Genomic DNA, 17,285 nt, shown 5'->3' with positions numbered 1-17,285 from the left:
GTTGGGGCTGGAGGAGGTTACAGAGATAGGGAGGGGGTGTACGGTTTTTGACGGAGTTGCACAGAATGATGGATTTGTGACGTGTTGTTAGATGTGGGGACAGTGTGGAATCTTTCACTTTGGAAGGAATAATTCCATTTTGGAAGGAATAATAGTAAAATGGACTGTTATTTAAACGGTGAAAAATTACAACATGCGACTGTGCAGAGGGACCTGGGGGTCCTTGTGCATGAATCACAAAAACTCAGTCTGCAGGTGCAGCAGGTGATCAAGAAGGCGAATGGAATGTTGGCCTTTATTGCGAAGGGGATGGAGTATAAAAGCAGGGAGGTCTTGCTGCAATTGTACAGGGTACTGGTGAGGCCACAACTGGAGTACTGTGTACAATTTTGGTCCCCTTATTTGCAGAAGGATGTATTGGCCTTGGAGGGAGTACAGAGAAAGTTCACCAGGTTGATACCAGAGATGAGGGGTGTTGATTATGAGGAGAGATTGAGTAGATTGGGCCTGTACTTGTTGGAGTTTAGAAGGCTGAGGGGAGATCTTATAGAGACATATAAGATAATGAAGGGGCTCGACAGGGTAGAGGCAGAGAGATTCTTTCCACTTAGAAAGGAAACAAGAACAAGAGGACACAGCCTCAAAATAAGGGGGAGTCAGTTTAGGACAGAGTTGAGGAGGAACCTCTTCTCTCAGAGGGTAGTGAATCTTTGGAATTCTCTGCCCATTGAAGCAGTGGAGGCTACCTCGTTAAATATGTTTAAGTTACAGGTAAATAGATTTCTGATCAATTTGGGAATTAAGGGTTATGGGGAGCGGGCGGGTAAGTGGAACTGATCCACTATCAGATCAGCCATGATCTTATTGAATGGCGGGGCAGGCTCGAGGGGCTGGATGGCCTACTCCTGCTCCTATTTCCTATGTACTGATGTGGGTCAGCAAGCACAGGACACCGTGAGTCTGAGGGATGAGTTTGGGATGAGGTGAAGTTTCCGGATAGTCAGGGGAGGCTTTCCCGTGCAGAATTCCTCAGCTGCTCCCATGTGTGGGAGCCGCGAGGGTTGGAGTTACGTGGACATGGCGATGGGATGACAAGTTTTGACTCCTTCTGTGTTTTCCTTGCAGGCACGTGGGTCACGTTGGGTGGGATCCCAACAAGGGCTTTGATGTAAGTCACCTCTTCACCCTCACGCCAAGAAGCCATTCGCCCCCTCACACCCACTCCCCCACTCACACCCACTCCCCCACTCACACCCACTCCCCCACTCACACCACTCCCCCCTCACACCCACTCCCCCCTCACACCCACTCCCCCCTCACACCCACTCCCCTCTCACACCCACTCCCCCACTCACACCCACTCCCCCCTCACAACCACTCCCCCACTCACACCCACTCCCCCACTCACACCCACTCCCCCCTCACACCCACTCCCCCCTCACACCCACTCCCCCCTCACACCTACTCCCCCACTCACACCCACTCCCCCACTCACACCCACTCCCCCCTCACACCCACTCCCCACTCACACCCACTCCCCCACTCAACACATCCACTCCTTTGTGCCTGAACTCTCTCCACTCTGAACAACATTCAGCAGATGGAGTTTAATGCTTCAAGTTTGAAACTTTATTGTGTTCGTGTCACAAGTAAGGCTTACATTAACACTGCAATGAAGTTACTGTGAAAATCCCCTGGTCGCCACACTCTGGTGCCTGTTCGGGTACACTGAGGGAGAATTTAGTACGGCCAATGCACCCTAACCAGCACGTCTTTCGGACTGTGGGAGGAAACCGGAGCACCCGGAGGAAACCCACGCAGACACGGGGAGAATGTGCAGACTCCACACAGTGACCCAAGCCGGGAATCGAACCCGGGTCCCTTGACACTGTGAGGCAGCAGCGCTAACCCACTGTGTCATCGTGCCGCCCCGTGGTGAGGAAGCGAGGGAGAGATTTGAGTAGAAAGGTAGTGATTACCTTTGCTGTTTTTCCTGGTTTTAGGTCAATGAAATGGATCCGGATTTGAAGAATCTTTTCACGAAAGCAGGAATCAGCGAAGATCAGTTAACAGATGTTGAAACCTCCAAGGTTCTCTACGACTTTATTGAGAAACAGGGAGGTCTCGATGTTGTGAAGAAGGAAATGCAGAGACAAGGTGACAAAGGGTTGGGGGAAAATCTGCCCCATTGCCTGTAGGACGGGATAGGAATCCATTCTCCCCACTCCCCGTGGGAGCGAGTCCCACATTCTCCCCACTCCCCGTGGGAGCGAGTCCCACATTCTCCCCCACTCCCCGTGGGAGCGAGTCCCACATTCTCCCCCACTCCCCGTGGGAGCGAGTCCCACATTCTCCCCCACTCCCACGGGAGCAAGTCCCACATTCTCCCACACTCCCCGTGGGAGCGAGTCCCACATTCTCCCCCACTCCCCGTGGGAGCGAGTCCCACATTCTCCCCCACTCCCCGTGGGAGCTAGTCCCACATTCTCCCCCACTCCCCGTGGGAGCGAGTCCCACATTCTCCCCCACTCCCCGTGGGAGCGAGTCCCACATTCTCCCCCACTCCCCGTGGGAGCGAGTCCCACATTCTCCCCCACTCCCCGTGGGAGCGAGTCCCACATTGTCCCCCACTCCCCGTGGGAGCGAGTCCCACATTCTCCCCCACTCCCCCCCCCTGTGGGAGCGAGTCCCACATTCTCCCCCACTCCCCGTGGGAGCGAGTCCCACATTCTCCCCCACTCCCCGTGGGAGCGAGTCCCACATTCTCCCCCACTCCCCGTGGGAGCGAGTCCCACATTCTCCCCCACTCCCCGTGGGAGCGAGTCCCACATTCTCCCCCACTCCCTGTGGGAGCGAGTCCCACATTCTCCCCACTCCCCGTGGGAGCGAGTCCCACATTCTCCCCACTCCCCGTGGGAGCGAGTCCACATTCTCCCCCACTCCCCGTGGGAGCGAGTCCCACATTCTCCCCCACTCCCCGTGGGAGCGAATCCCATATTCTCCCCCACTCCCCGTGGGAGCGAGTCCCACATTCTCCCCCACTCCCCGTGGGAGGCGAGTCCCACATTCTCCCCCACTCCCCGTGGGAGCGAGTCCCACATTCTCCCCACTCCCCGTGGGAGCGAGTCCCACATCTCTCCCCACTCCCCATGGGAGCGAGTCCCACATTCTCCCCACTCCCCATGGGAGCGAGTCCCACATTCTCCCTCACTCCCCATGGGAGCGAGTCCCACATTCATCTTCGAGCTGGAACATCTCAGTACTGGAATAATCCTTGCTCCTTTTTCCACGCCTCTATATCTTTCAATAATACAGAGACTGGAACTGTGCACATTGCTCCCAGTGTGGGTCTAATCGAGGGATACAGAGACTGGAACTGTGCACAGTGCTCCCAGTGTGGGTCTAATCGAGGGATACAGAGACTGGAACTGTGCACAGTGCTCCCAGTGTGGATCTAACCGAGGGATACAGAGACTGGAACTGTGCACAGTGCTCCCAGTGTGGACCTAACCGAGGGATATGGAGATTGGAACTGTGCACAGTGCTCCCAGTGTGGGTCTAACCGAGGGATACGGAGACTGGAACTGTGCACAGTGCTCCCAGTGTGGACCTAACCGAGGGATATGGAGATTGGAACTGTGCACAGTGCTCCCAGTGTGGGTCTAACCGAGGGATACGGAGACTGGAACTGTGCACAGTGCTCCCAGTGTGGGTCTAACCGAGGGATATGGAGACTGGAACTGTGCATAGTGCTCCCAATGTGGGTCTAACCGAGGGATATGGAGATGGGAACTGTGCACATTGCTCCAAATTGAGGCTGGAGGAGGTTACAGAAATAGGGGAGGGGTGTAGGGGCTGGAGGAGGTTACAGTGATTGGAAGGGAATGTTGGGGCTGGAGAAGGTTACAGAGATAGGGAGGGATGTTGGGGCTGGAGGAGGTTACAGAGATAGGGAGGGGTGTCGGGGTTGGAGGAGGTTATAGAGATCGGAAGGGAGTGTAGGGGCTGGAGAAGGTTACAGAGATAGGGAGGGTGTAGGGGCTGAAGGAGGTTACAGAGATAGGGAGGGGTGTAGGGGCTGGAGGAAGTTACAGAGATAGGGAGGGTGTAGGGGCTGGTTGAGGTTACAGAGACAGGGAGGGTGTAGGTGTTGGAGGAAGTTACAGAGATAGGGAGGGGGGTGTAGAGGCTGGAGGAGGTTACAGAGATAGGGAGGGTGTAGGTGTTGGAGGAGGTTACAGAGATAGGGAGGTGGTGTAGAGGCTGGAGGAAGTTACAGAGATAGGGAGGGGGTGTAGAGGTTGGAGGAGGTTACAGAGATAATGAGTGGTGTTGGGGATGGAGGAGGTTTCAGAGATTTGGAGGTTGTATCAGTTGGGATGGGGTTAAAGGTGAAGGTTTTAACGGTGGGTCACAGGTGGTCAATGCCAGGCACTCGTGCGAAGCTTGGGACACTTTTGAGGAGGTGATTGAGTGCAGAGCCAGTACTGCAGCGCCACTGCTGGTGGGGAGGAGGTCACTACAGCGTGACATGTTTACATCCAGCTAGTGATTGGATCGATGTGAGAATTTATTAACATCAAATGCAAAGTTTTTCCGAATTTGACTGACATTTCTTTTCTTTTTTTTTGCAGAGACAGCACCCCCACCCCCCGTGCGGTCAGGCCTCCCCCCTCCCATCCCCCCGCAGCCCAGCAGCACCCCCCCTGGCCGAGGCAGGCAAGGGCCCCTGCCCCCGGTGCCACCCATGGGCTCGGCAGGCAGGCAGGCCTCCCCTCTGCCCCAGCCAGCCCGGGGCCCCATTCCCCCTCCCCCACAGCGGGCCGCGCCCCACCGCAGCACCCCGCCCCCCCCTCCCCCACCCGCCTTCCGGTCCGAGGGGGCCCCCCTGCCTCCTCCTCCGCCCATGGGGGGAGGGGCGCTCCCCCTCCACCTCCCCCACCTCCTCCCCCTCCTCCAGCTCCTGCCACCCCCGCTCTCAGCCCAGGGCCTGCTGGCGGGCAGAGGAGATCGGAACAGCCGAAGCCCCCGCCCTCTGGGGGTCGTGGAGCCCTGCTCGACCAGATTCGCCTTGGGATCCAGCTGAAGAACGTGAGTACCCCCCACGGCTGCGTTTTGTGTGCGGGCTGGGCTATTCGGCTAAAGGAGGCATCGTGGGATGGGGTGCAGAGTGGCGGCTGACGCCACAGCCTTGGGGGAGGAGGACGCGGTTGTGAGGGATACCGGGGATGAGGGACCCCGCCTCACAGAATGGTTACAGCACAGAGGCCCCTCAGCCCATCGTGTGTTGGTGCTAGCTCTCTGAGTCAACATCTCTCCCAGTCCCACCCCCTCCCCCACCTTCTCCCTGTGACTCCGCCCACTCTTCCTGTTCCCAATCCCATTCCCTTTCCGATTGGCCCTGCCTCCACCACGCTCTGTGACAGCCCCTTCCCCATCCTAACCACTCGCCGGTGAAACTCGTTTCTCCTCGTGTTTCCCTCGCTTCCCTCTCCAATCGCCTCCAATCCGTGTCCCCCTCCGGTTCCCCACCCTCCCACCAATGGGAACAGTCTCTCTCCCTCTCGACTCTGTCCCAGAGACCACGCCCCCCCCCCCCCGCCGCCGCCGCCCCACCCCCCCCACCACCCTCCCCCCCCCCCTTGTGATTCTGAATCCCTCGATCAAATCTCCCCTCCTCCGAGGAGAACATCCCAAATCTCCCCAATCCATCCTCGAAACTGGAACCCCCTCATCCTGGAATCATTCCCAGCAGGCTGTCACACTCTCTCTGTCTGTCTGACTCTCTCTGTCTCTCTTCTCTCTCTCTATCCACCCCCTCTCCTCTGTCTCCCTCTGTCTCCCTCTGCCTCAATGTGGAGATGCCGGTGTTGGACTGGTGTAGGCACGGTAAGAAGTCTCACAACACCAGGTTAAAATCCAACAGGTTTATCGGGTAGTATGAGCTTTTGGAGCGCTGCCCCTTCATCAGGTGAGTGGCCTGGTGTTTAACCTGGTGTTGTGAGACTTCTTACTGTCTCTCTGTCTCACCCTCTCTCCTTCTTTGGACAGGCTGAGTGAGTGGGCGAGGATATGGCAAATGGAGTATAACGTTGAGAAATGCGAGGTTATACACTTTGGAGGAAATAATAACAAATGGGATTATTATCTCAATGGAAACAAATTAAAAACATGCTACCGTGCAAAGGGACCTGGGGGTCCTTGTGCATGAGACGCAAAAGCCCAGTCTGCAGGTACAACAGGTGATCAAGAAGGCAAATGGGATGTTGGCCTATATCGCGAGGGGGATAGAATATAAAAGCAGGGATGTCTTGATGCACCTGTACAGGGCATTGGTGAGGCCGCAGCTGGAATACTGTGTGCAGTATTGGTCCCCTTATATGAGGAAGGATATATTGGCATTGGAGGGAGTGCAGAGAAGGTTCACCAGGTTGATACCGGAGATGAGGGGTTTGGATTATGAGGAGAGGCTGAGGAGATTGGGTTTGTACTCGTTGGAGTTTAGAAGGATGAGGGGGGATCTTATGGAGACTTATAAGATAATGCGGGGGCTGGATAGAGTGGAGGCGGAGAGATTCTTTCCACTTAGTAAGGAAGTTAAAACTAGAGGACACAGCCTCAAAATAAAGGGGGTCGGTTTAAGACAGAGTTGAGGAGGAACTTCTTCTCCCAGAGGGTGGTGAATCTCTGGAATTCTCTGCCCACTGAGGTGGTGGAGGCTACCTCGCTGAATATGTTTAAAGCGCGGATGGATGGATTCCTGATCGGTAAGGGAATTAGGGGTTATGGGGATCAGGCGGGTAAGTGGTACTGATCCACGTCAGATCAGCCATGATCTTATTGAATGGCGGGGCAGGCTCGAGGGGCTAGATGGCCTACTCCTGCTCCTATTTCTTATGTTCTTATGTTCTTATGTTCTGTCTTTCTCTCTCTCTCCCTCTGAATCTCTCTCTGTTTGTCTCTCCTTCTTTGTCTCTCTCTCTCTCTCTCTGTCCTCCTCTCTCTCTCCCCTCCATCTCTGTCTCTCTCTCCCTCTGTCTCTCTCCCCCTCTGTCTCTCTCTCTCTCTGTCTCACTCTCTCTCCTTGTCTTTCTCTCTCTCACACTCTGTCTCTATCTCTCTGTCTCTCTCCCTCTGTCTCTCCCCCTCTGTCTCTCTCCCTCTGTCTCTCTCCGTCTCTGTCTCTCTCTCTCTCTCCCTCTGTGTCTCTCTCTCTCTCCCGCTGTCTCTCTCTCTGTCTCTCTCTGTCTCTCTCTCTGTCTCTCTCTTTCTGTCTCTCTCTCTTTCTGTCTGTCTCTCTCTCTCTCTCCCTCTGTCTCTCCCTCTGTCTCTCTCCGTCTCTCCCTCTGTCTCTCTCTCTCCCTCTGTGTCTCTCTCTCTCCCGCTGTCTCTCTCTCTGTCTCTCTCTGTCTCTCTCTTTCTGTCTCTCTCTCTTTCTGTCTGTCTCTCTCTCTCTCTCCCTCTGTCTCTCTCTCTCTCTCTCTGTCTCTCTCTCTCTGTCTCTCTCTCTCTGTCTCTCTCTCTGTCTCTCTCTCTCTGTCTCTCTCTCTCTGTCTCTCTCTCTCTGGCTCTCTCTCTCTGTCTCTCTCTCTCTGTCTCTCTCTCTGTCTCTCTCTCTCTCTCTCACTCCAATACCTCCACATTCTCTTAGTGTCCAAAGATGTGCAGGTTAGATGAATTGGCCGTGCTAAATTGTCTCTCAGTGTCAGGGGGATTAGCTGGGGTAAATGCACGGGGATATGGGGATAGGGTCTGGGTGGGATTGTGGTCGGTGCAGACCCAATGGGCTGAATGGCCTCTTTCTGCACTGTAGGATTCTATGATTCTAAGGTGGTGTGATGAAATGGCTGTGGTCCAGGAGGCCGGGGGGGGGGGGGGGGGGGGGGGGGGCGGGGAGGTGTGGGGGGGGGGGGGGGGTCACTCCATTACCTCACTCTGCCAATTCTGTATCCATGATCCTCCTCACTCCATGAATGGAGGCCATGAGTCTATCGGGCGCACGGTGTTGAATGCCCTCTGGATGTCTAGGTACATCACATCTACTACACTACCCTCATCAACCCTCCCTTTAATAAACCTCCAGTAAGTTAGTTTAACCTGACCAGCCTGGGAAATATCCAGGCAGCCTTGCTATAATTAACCAGCATTTGAGAAGGTGACTATTAATTAGTTGGCGATGCAAACACGAAAAAGACGGGAACCTCCCTCCGGACAATTCGCTCATTCCCTTTTTTCGGACTTTAGGTGCCAGACGCTCCCGAGGTCAGTCAGCCAGCTGAGGAGGAAAACGAAGGTCTGGTCGGAGCATTAATGATGGTGATGAAACAGAGAAGCAAAGTCATTCATTCCCTCAGGTAAGGAACCTCCATCCGACTACGCCGCACTGTGGGAGGGTCAGCGCTGAGGGAGCGCCGCACTGCGGGGGGTCAGCGCTGAGGGAGCGCCGCACTGTGGGAGGGTCAGTGCTGAGGGAGCGCCGCACTGCGGGGGGTTAGTGCTGAGGGAGGGCCGCACTGTGGGAGGGTCAGTGCTGAGGGAGTGCCGCACTGCGGGGGGTCAGCGCTGAGGGAGCGCCGCACTGTGGGAGGGTCAGTGCTGAGGGAGCGCCGCACTGTGGGAGGGTCAGTGCTGAGGGAGGGCCACACTGTGGGAGGGTCAGTGCTGAGGGAGGGCCGCACTGTGGGAGGGTCAGTGCTGAGGGAGCACCGCACTGTGGGAGGGTCAGTGCTGAGGGAGCGCCGCACTGTGGGAGGGTCAGTGCTGAGGGAGCGCCGCACTGTGGGAGGGTCAGTGCTGAGGGAGCGCCGCACTGCGGGAGGGTCAGTGCTGAGGGAGCGCCGCACTGTGGGAGGGTCAGTGCTGAGGGAGGGCCACACTGTGGGAGGGTCAGTGCTGAGGGAGCGCCGCACTGTGGGAGGGTCAGCGCTGAGGGAGGGCCGCACTGTGGGAGGGTCAGTGCTGAGGGAGGGCCGCACTGTGGGAGGGTCAGTGCTGAGGGAGCGCCGCACTGTGGGAGGGTCGGTGCTGAGGGAGCGCCGCACTGCGGGGGGTCAGTGCTGAGGGAGCGCCGCACTGTGGGAGGGTCAGTGCTGAGTGAGCGCCGCACTGTGAGAGGGTCGGTGCTGAGGGAGCGCCGCACTGTGGGAGGGTCAGTGCTGAGGGAGGGCCGCACTGTGGGAGGGTCAGTGCTGAGGTAGGGCCGCACTGTGGGAGGGTCAGTGCTGAGGGAGCGCCGCACTGTGGGAGGGTCAGTGCTGCGGGAGCGCCGCACTGTGGGAGGGTCAGTGCGGAGGGAGCACCGCACTGTGGGAGGATCAGTGCGGAGGGAGCGCCGCAATGTGGGAGGGTCAGTGCGGAGGGAGCGCCGCACAGTGGGAGGGTCAGTGCGGAGGGAGCGCCGCACTATGGGAGGGTCAGTGCTGAGGGAAAGTCGCACTGTGGGAGGGTCAGTGCTGAGGGAGCGTCGCACTGTGGGAGGGGCAGTGCCGAGGGAGCGCCTCACTGTGGGAGAGTCAGTGCCGAGGGCGCGCCGCAGTGTGGGAGGGTCAGTGCTGAGGGAGCGCTGCATTGTGGGTCAGTGATGACAGAGTGCCGCTCTGTGGGAGGGTCAGTGCTGAGGGAGCGCCACACTGTGGAAGGGTCAGCGCTGAGGAAGTGCCGCACTGTGGGAGGGTCAGTGCTGAGGGAGCGCCGCACTGTGGGAGGGTCAGTGCTGAGGGAGCGCCGCACTGTCGGAGGGTCAGTTCAGAGGGAGCGCCGCACTGTGGGAGGGTCAGTGCTGAGGGAGCGCCGCACTGTGGGAGGGTCAGTGCTGGGGGAGCGCCGCACTGTGGGAGGGTCAGTGCTGAGGGAGTGCCGCACTGTGGGAGGGTCAGTGCTGAGGGAGCGCCGCACTGTGGGAGGGTCAGTGCTGAGGGAGCGCCGCACTGTGGGAGGGTCAGTGCTGAGGGAGCGCCGCACTGTGGGAGGGTCAGTGCTGAGGGAGCGCCGCACTGTGGGAGGGTCAGTGCTGAGGGAGCGCCACACTGTGGGAGGGTCAGTGCTGAGGGAGCGCCGCACTGTGGGAGAGTCAGGGCTGAGGGAGCGCCGCACCGTGGGAGGGTCAGTGCTGAGGGAGCGCTGCACTGTGGGAGGGTCAGTGCTGAGGGAGTGCCGCATTGTGGGAGGGTCAGTGCTGAGGGAGCACCGCACTGTGGGAGGGTCAGTGCTGAGGGAGCGCTGCACTGTGGGGGGGTCGGTGCTGAGGGAGCGCCGCACTGTGGGAGGGTCGGTGCTGAGGGAGCGCCGCACTGTGGGAGGGTAAGTGCTGAGGGAGCGCCGCACTGTGGTAGGGTCAGTGCTGAGGGAGCGCTGCACTGTGGGGGGGTCGGTGCTGAGGGAGCGCCGCACTGTGGGAGGGTCAGTGCTGAGGGAGCGCCGCACTGTGGGAGGGTCAGTGCTGAGGGAGCGCCGCACTGTGGGAGGGTCAGTGCTGAGGGAGTGCCGCACTGTGGGAGGGTCAGTGCTGAGGGAGCGCCGCACTGTGGGAGGGTCAGTGCTGAGGGAGTGCCGCACTGTGGGAGGGTCAGTGCTGAGGGAGCGCCGCACTGTGGGAGGGTCAGTGCTGAGGGAGCGCCGCACTGTGGGAGGGTCAGTGCTGAGGGAGCGCTGCACTGTGGGGGGGTCAGTGCTGAGGGGGTGCCGCACTGTGGAAGGGTCGGTGCTGAGGGAGCGCCGCACTGTGGGAGGGTCAGTGCTGAGGGAGCGCCGCACTGTGGGAGGGTCAGTGCTGAGGGAGCGCTGCACTGTGGGGGGGTCAGTGCTGAGGGAGCGCCGCACTGTGGGAGGGGTCAGTGCTGAGGGAGCGCCGCACTGTGGGAGGGTCAGTGCTGAGGGAGCGCCGCACTGTGGGAGGGTCAGTGCTGAGGGAGCGCCGCACTGTGGGAGGGTCAGTGCTGAGGGAGCGCTGCACTGTGGGGGGGTCAGTGCTGAGGGGGTGCCGCACTGTGGAAGGGTCAGTGCTGAGGGAGCGCCGCACTGTGGGAGGGTCAGTGCTGAGGGAGCGCCGCACTGTGGGAGGGTCAGTGCTGAGGGAGCGCCGCACTGTGGGAGGGTCAGTGCTGAGGGAGCGCCGCACTGTGGGAGGGTCAGTGCTGAGGGAGCGTCGCACTGTGGGAGGGTCAGTGCTGAGAGAGCGCCGCACTGTGGGAAGGTCAGTGCTGAGGGAGCGCCGCACTGTGGGAGGGTCAGTGCTGAGGGAGCGCCGCACTGTGGGAGGGTCAGTGCTGAGGGAGCGCCGCACTCTGGGAGGGTCAGTGCTGAGGGGATGCCGCACTGTGGGAGGGTCAGTGCTGAGGGAGCGCCGCACTGTGGGAGGGTCAGTGCTGTGGGAGCGCCGCACTGTGGGAGGGTCAGTGCTGAGGGAGCGCCGCACTGTGGGAGGGTCAGTGCTGAGGGAGCGCCGCACTGTGGGAGGGTCAGTGCTGAGGGAGCGCCGCACTGTGGGAGGGTCAGTGCTGAGGGAGCGCCGCACTGTGGGAGGGTCAGTGCTGATGCAGTGAAATGTGTGAATCTCTCTTGCAGATGATGATGATGATGAAGGAGGTGATGATGAGTTTGATGATGATTGGGATGATTGATAAACCGTCCGAACCCTGCTCTGATCCTGCAGCCCTCGTGCACAGAGACTATTCTTTCCAAAACCTTCAACTAATATCTGCTTTTCTTCTATTAATATCAGCAATCTGTACTGAATGTGGCATCTCATCAAACACTCCCAGGACAGGTGCAGCACGGGGTTAGATACAGAGTAAAGCTCCCTCTACACTGTCCCCCATCAAACACTCCCAGGACAGGTACAGCACGGTGTTAGATACAGAGTTAAGCTCCCTCTACACTGTCCCCCATCAAACACTCCCAGGACAGGTACAGCACGGGGTTAGATACAGAGTAAAGCTCCCTCTACACTGTCCCCCATCAAACACTCCCAGGACAGGTACAGCACGGGGTTAGATACAGAGTAAAGCTGCCTCTACACTGTCCCCCATCAAACACTCCCAGGACAGGTACAGCACGGGGTTAGATACAGAGTAAAGCTCCCTCTACACTGTCCCCATCAAACACTCCCAGGACAGGTACAGCACGGGGTTAGATACAGAGTAAAGCTCCCTCTACACTGTCCCCATCAAACACTCCCAGGACAGGTACAGCACGGTGTTAGATACAGAGTAAAGCTCCCTCGACACTGTCAGAAGGCTGGCAGAAGTAGGAAACCCTGGATGACTCGGGATTTTGAAGCCCTGGTCAAGAAGAAGAAGGAGGCACATGACATGCATCGGCAGCTGGGATCAAGTGAATCCCTTGAAGAGTAGAGGGGGTGTAGGAGTAGAGTTAAGAGAGAAATCGGGAGGGCAAAAAGGGGGCACGAGATTGTTTTGGCAGATAAGGCAAAGGAGAATCCAAAGATCTTCCACAAATACACAAAGGGCAAAAGAGTAACAAGGGAGAGAGTAGGGCCTCTTAAGGATCAACAAGGTCATCTATGTGCGGATCCACAAGAGACGGGTGAGATCCTAAATGAATATTTCTCATCAGTATTTACTGTTGAGAAAAGCATGGATGTTAGGGAACTTCGGGAAATAAATAGTGATGTCTTGAGGAGTGTCCATATTACAGAGAAGGAGGCGCTGGAAGTCTTAAAGCGCACCAAGGTAGATAAATCCCCGGGTCCTGATGAAGTGTAATCCAGGACATTGTGGGAGGCTAGGGAGGAAATTGCGGGTCCCTGAGCCGAGATATTTGAATCATTGATAGTCACGGGTGAGGTGCCTGAAGATTGGAGAGTGGCAAATGTTGTGCCTTTGTTTAAAAAGGGCTGCAGGGAAAAGCCTGGGAACTACAGGCCGGTGAGCCTCACATCTGTGATGGGTAAGCTGTTGGAAGGTATTTTGAGAGACAGGATCCACAGGCATTTAGAGACGCAAGGACTGATTAGGGACAGTCAGCATGGCTTTGTGAGTGGAAAATCATGTCTCACAAATTTGATTGAGTTTTTTGAAGGGGTAACCAAGAAGGTAGATGAGAGCAGTGCAGTTGATGTTGTTCACATGGACTTTAGCAAGGCTTTTGACAAGATACCGCATGGTAGGTTGTTACATAAGGTTAAATCTCACGGGATCCAGGGTGAGGTATCTAAATGGAAACAAAATTGGCTTCAGTGAGGGTGGTTGTAGAGGGTTGTTTTTCAAACTGGAGTTCTGTGGCCAGCGGTGTGCCTCAGGGATCAGTGCTGCGTCCACTGTTATGTGTCATTTATATTAATGATTTGGATGAGAATACAGGAGGCATGATTAGTAAGTTTGCAGATGACACTAAGATTGGTGGCATAGTGGACAGTGAAGAAAGTTATCTCCAATTGCAACAGGATCTTGATCAGTTGGGCCAGTGGGCTGACGAATGGCAGATGGAGTTTAATTTAGACAAATGCGAGGTGATGCATTTTGGTAGATTGAACCAGGGCAGGACTTACTCAGTTAATGGTAGGGCGTTGGGGAGAGTTACAGAACAAAGAGATCTAGGGGTACATGTTCATAGCTCCTTGAAAGTGGAGTCACAGGTGGACAGAACAAAAACAAAAGAACAAAGAACAATACAGCACAGGAACAGGCCCTTCGGCCCTCCAAGCCCGTGCCGCTCCCTGGTCCAAACTAGACCATTCTTTTGTATCCCTCCATTCCCACTCCGATCATATGGCTGTCTAGATAAGTCTTAAATGTTCCCAGTGTGTCTGCCTCCACCACCTTGCCCGGCAGCGCATTCCAGGCCCCCACCACCCTCTGCGTAAAATATGTCCTTCTGATATCCGTGTTAAACCTCCCCCCCTCACCTTGAACCTATGACCCCTCGTGAACGTCACCACCGACCTGGGAAAAAGCTTCCCACCGTTCACCCTATCTATGCCTTTCATAATTTTATACACCTCTATAAGGTCACCCCTCATCCTCCGTCTTTCCAGTGAGAACAACCCCAGTTTACCCAATCTCTCCTCATAACTAAGCCCTTCCATACCAGGCAACATCCTGGTAAACCTCCTCTGCACTCTCTCTAAAGCCTCCACGTCCTTCTGGTAGTGTGGTGACCAGAACTGGACGCAGTATTCCAAATGCGGCCGAACCAACGTTCTATACAACTGCAACATCAGGCCCCAACTTTTATACTCTATGCCCCGTCCTATAAAGGCAAGCATGCCATATGCCTTCTTCACTACCTTCTCCACCTGTGACGTCACCTTCAAGGATCTGTGGACTTGCACACCCAGGTCCCTCTGCGTATCTACACCCTTTATGGTTCTGCCATTTATCGTATAGCTCCCCCTACGTTAGTTCTACCAAAATGCATCACTTCGCATTTATCTGGATTGAACTCCATCTGCCATTTCTTTGCCCAAATTTCCAGCCTATCTATATCCTTCTGTAGCCTCAGACAATGTTCCTCACTATCTGCAAGTCCAGCCATTTTCATGTCGTCTGCAAACTTACTGATCACCCCAGTTACACCTTCTTCCAGATCATTTATATAAATCACAAACAGCAGAGGTCCCAATACAGAGCCCTGCGGAACACCACTAGTCACAGGCAGCCAGCCGGAAAAAGACCCTTCCACTCCCACCCTCTGTCTTCTGTGATCAAGCCAGTTCTCCACCCATCTAGCCACCTCCCCCTTTATCCCATGAGATCCAACCTTTTGCACCAGCCTACCATGAGGGACTTTATCAAACGCTTTACTAAAGTCCATATAGACGACATCCACGGCCCTTCTCTCATCAACCATTCTAGTCACTTCTTCAAAAAACTCCACCAGGTTAGTGAGGCATGACCTCCCTCTCACAAAACCATGCTGACTATCGTTAATGAGTTTATTCCTTTCTAAATGCGCATACATCCTATCTCTAAGAATCCTCTCCAACAACTTCCCCACCACGGACGTCAAGCTCACCGGCCTATAATTTCCCGGGTTATCCTTCCTACCCTTCTTAAATAACGGGACCACATTAGCTATCCTCCAATCCTCTGGGACCTCACCTGTGTCCAGTGACGAGACAAAGATTTGCGTCAGAGGCCCAGCGATTTCATCTCTCGTCTCCCTGAGCAGCCTTGGATAGATTCCATCAGGCCTTGGGGATTTGTCAGTCTTTATATTCCCTAAAAAACCTAACACTTCCTCCCTTGTAATGGAGATTTTCTCTAACGGGTCAACACTCCCCTCCGAGACACTCCCAGTCAACACATCCCTCTCCTTTGTGAATACCGACGCAAAGTATTCATTTAGGATCTCCCCGACTTCTTTGGGCTCTAAGCATAATTCCCCACTTTTGTCCCTGAGAGGTCCGATTTTTTCCCTGACAACCCTTTTGTTCCTAACGTATGAATAAAATGCCTTGGGATTCTCCTTAATCCTGTCAGCCAAGGATATTTTGTAACCCCTTTATGCCCTTCTAATTCCTCATTTGAGTTCAGAGTGGTGAAGAAGGCATTCGGCATGCTTGGTTTCATCGGTCAGAACATTGAATACAGGAGTTGGGACGTCTTGTTGAAGTTGTACAAGACATTGGTAAGGCCACACTTGGAATACCGTGTACAGTTCTGGTCACCCTATTATAGAAAGGATATTATTAAACTAGAAAGAGTGCAGAATTTACTAGGATGCTACCAGAACTTGATGGATTGAGTTATAAGGAGAGGCTGGGTAGACTGGGGCTTTTTTCTCTGGAGCGTAGGAGGCTGAGGAGTGATCTTTTGACGTCTGTAAAATAATGAGGGGCACAGATCAGCTAGATAGTCAATATCTTTTCCCAAAGGAAGTAGGGGAGTCTAAAACTAGAGGGCATAGGTTTAAGGTGAGAGGGGAGAGATACAAGAGTGTCCAGAGGGACAATTTTTTCCACACAGAGGCTGATGAGTGTCTGGAACAAGCTGCCAGAGGTAGTAGTAGAGGCGGGTACAATTTTGTCTTTTAAAAAGCATTTAAATAGTTACATGGGTACGATGGGTATCGAGGGATATGGGCCAAATGCGGGCAATTGGGACTAGCTTAGGGGTTTTAAAAAAGAAAGGGCGGCATGGACAAGTTGGGCCGAAGGGCCTGTTTCCATGCTGTAAACCTCTATGGCTCTATGACTGTCCCCTATCAAACACTCCAAGGACAGGTACAGCACGGGGTTAGATACAGAGTAAAGCTCCCTCGACACAGTCCCCATCAAACACTCCCAGGACAGGTACAGCACGGGGTTAGATACAGAGTAAAGCTCCCTCGACACAGTCCCCAGGAATAGACCAATTCCCCCTTACTGCAGTGACCCTCTGATGTGCTTCCCGGGAGGGAGTGATGATGGAAGTATTGAGTGCCGGGTATTGCTTGCTATGTGTCCGCGGCCAAGGAACACTTCCATTCCCGCAGTGTCGGAATTCAAACTCAGGGTCCAAGTTCCTCACCCATCGCTGACATTCCCAAACAGTTTCTGTATCTGGAATAAAATCTTTTAAAATCGTGCTTCGCTTGTGCAGGTGACCCATCTGCGACCTTCTTCGCCTGAAACCAAGGCAGCGTTGTCTCAGGAATAAAGGAATTGTTTCTTTCCAGTTGCATTGCAATTTGTACTAAGTTTGTTTGCAGGATGTGTGCATCTGGCCAGGCCCAGCCTTTATCCCCCCACCCCCAAAGGTAGTGGGGAGCCGCCCTCTCAAACTCACTGCATTTCAGCCCCCCATGTGGTGTAGGTACACTCACGGCGCTGTTAGGGAGGGACTTCCAGGATTTTGACCCCAACCACAGTGAAGGAATGGCCGCTATATTGAAAGTTTATTTATGAGTGACACAAGTAGGCTTACATTAACACTGCGATGAAGTTACTGTGAAAATCCCCTCGCTGCCACACTCCAGTGCCTGTTCGGGTTACACTGAGGGAGAATTTAGCACAGCTGATGCGCCCTAACCAGCACAGTCTTTCAGAGTGTGGGAGGGAACCGGAGCACCCGGAGGAAACCCACGCAGACACGGGGAGAATGTGCAGACTCCACACAGACAGTGACCCAAGCCGGGAATCGAACCCGGGTCCCAGGCGCTCTGAGGCAGCAGCGCTAACCACTACGCTGCCACTTCCAAGTCGGGACGGTGAGTGACTCGGAAGGGGAAACCTCCAGGTGGGGGTGTTCCCAGGTATCTGCTGCCCTTGTCCTTCTAGATGGTAGAGGTGGTGGGTTTGGAAGGTGCTGCCTAAGGAGCCTTGGTGAGTGGCTGCAGTGGATCTT

The 17,285-nt window shown here is 55.4% G+C and overlaps 1 pseudogene across 1 annotated transcript; it reads left to right on the top strand.

Annotated features, from left to right (window-relative positions):
• Positions 1-1,125: 1,125 nt before the first annotated feature.
• On the top strand, positions 1,126-16,613 carry LOC144490950 (actin nucleation-promoting factor WAS-like; annotated as a pseudogene). Its single transcript, XR_013497374.1, has 5 exons — positions 1,126-1,168; positions 2,004-2,157; positions 4,635-5,091; positions 8,245-8,348; positions 11,558-16,613. The product of XR_013497374.1 is annotated as an actin nucleation-promoting factor WAS-like (transcript).
• Positions 16,614-17,285: the final 672 nt, after the last annotated feature.

The sequence above is a fragment of the Mustelus asterias genome, unplaced genomic scaffold (assembly GCF_964213995.1).
Source record: "Mustelus asterias unplaced genomic scaffold, sMusAst1.hap1.1 HAP1_SCAFFOLD_4104, whole genome shotgun sequence".
In the NCBI taxonomy this organism is placed as follows: Eukaryota; Metazoa; Chordata; class Chondrichthyes; order Carcharhiniformes; family Triakidae; genus Mustelus; species Mustelus asterias.
This window is presented reverse-complemented; position numbering and strand designations above follow the sequence as displayed.